The sequence below is a fragment of the Arachis ipaensis genome, chromosome B08, assembly GCF_000816755.2.
Source record: "Arachis ipaensis cultivar K30076 chromosome B08, Araip1.1, whole genome shotgun sequence".
NCBI classification, from domain to species: Eukaryota; Viridiplantae; Streptophyta; class Magnoliopsida; order Fabales; family Fabaceae; genus Arachis; species Arachis ipaensis.
In genome coordinates, this window is record NC_029792.2 from 96,352,184 (window position 1) to 96,354,118 (window position 1,935).

At 25.5% G+C, this 1,935-nt stretch overlaps 1 protein-coding gene across 1 annotated transcript in view; it reads right to left on the reverse strand.

The window, feature by feature from the left end:
- LOC107614057 overlaps window positions 1-1,935 on the reverse strand; it is a 4,279-nt gene that overhangs the window by 993 nt on the left and 1,351 nt on the right. The window lies entirely within an intron of this gene.

The following is a 1,935-nucleotide window of genomic DNA, read 5'->3' on the forward strand; positions in this document are numbered from 1 at the left end:
AATTTTAGTGCTTTTGATTTATGTTTTTTTTTTTAAGATTTTTTTAGAATTTAAAAGAAAAGTGAAAAATATAAAAAATAATAACATTTTTTCTTACTTCTAATTTTTTACATAATCTTAAAATTTAAAAACATTCAAATAAAAAATAAGAATTGAAAACAAACATTGCTTTAACATGTTCCTTAATTTTGGGGATTAGACTTGTATTACTCTCTATCTACTTTACCTAAAAGAAAAAGTGTATGCTCGTATTAAAGAAATTCAAAATTGCATAGGGTTTTGCAAATATACTATTGTTATACCCGATCTCAATTTTCGTGTAGAGCCATATGCCCTTGTTGATTTCAATTATTAAATTTATGTATTATCTTTTTTGTACTTCCTTTTTCTTTTTAAAAACTCGACAAAATGACTCCACAATTTTTCACCAAAATCACATTAATTTATTTTTATCATTTATGCACTCTGAGGAAAACTTTTTATAATAAAATAATCAAGAGTATTTTTATATACATTTTATCTTGCATGTTTAGCCATCATCACAAACATTATTTTTTCTTATTTTCAAAAGATAATAAAGTTAGAAATTATTTTTAAGAGAGTTAAATTAACTACTAAATTGCAAGTTCATTTACATCAATAAATGCTTTTTATTATTAGATAAATTTAAGACTCAATTTTTATAAATGTAAAATATAATCTAATAATTAAAAAAAATATATGTCGATTCAACTTTATAATAAAAATGAATAAAAATAATTCACTTCTTTGATAAATAGGAAAAAAGTGAGTGATAGGCTATCCTGAGCCAAACAACTTTGAAGGGGAGACACAAGTACAAATGAAAAAAGAATATATAGGCATGAAAGGAGGGGCAATAATGCATTGTTGGAGAGACAGGACTGTTCATTAAAGTGCCAAAAAGAAAAAGTTAAAGCAAAAGGGTTATATAAATAATAAAAAATAAATAAATAAGATAGAGGGTACCCTTAGGTACCTCAGATAAGCAGCAATCCCAAGATGTGACTCATGATCTATTCAAAATATTCATATAATCAAAGATGACGTCAGATTGATAATCACGTGGCATGTACGTATGCCAATTCCTTAGGGAAAAAACAAGTCCTTATTGTTTAGGGTAAAAGCATGGGACAGTTTCTCCATCATTGTCAGCAAAAATCGAAATATACCCTTCAACTCATTCGGATTTTAATTTAATTTTTGGTTTCTCAATCTTTATCTTTGTTAGGTACATCTTGCGGTCTTGCCTTTGAATTGAACCCTATAGTTCTTTGTCCCCAAAGGCTCTAGTAATCCAACAAACAAATAAAGCCTAACAAAATAGTACAAGTTTCTGTTTGGTGTATAACCTAACAAAATCCAGAACAAAATTAAAGCTCTTTTATTCTTTCCCAATTTCATGTTTGTACTAAGACAAATTTTCACATAATCACATATATGGAAAACCCGGTCTCGTTCTCAGTTTTCACTATTACAAATCTAAGATTAATTAGTTATCATTATATAGTACATATATTTACAAGAAAGATTTTAAATAACAGATTAGTTAACTTTGTGAAATATTCTAACAAAAACGACACTTATGTGATTAATTGCAATTGCACCAATTGCGATTAGATTTCTACGTGGTAGCTTTTGGTGGAAAGTTAATTATTTTTTTTCGCACAATATTAAAACCACAAATGAACACGATGCATAAATTCTTCAAGGATATGTTAAGGTGAAAATATAATATATGGATGCAAATTGCAATTTCAATCCCACACATTATTTCAAGAAATAATTGTGAAAAGTAAATGAAAAATAATATATGTACTACAAAAAATATAAAATTTGTGTATTAATTTATTTTTTAAATAATAATAATAATAATAATAATAATAATAATAATAATAATAATAATAATTAGTAAAA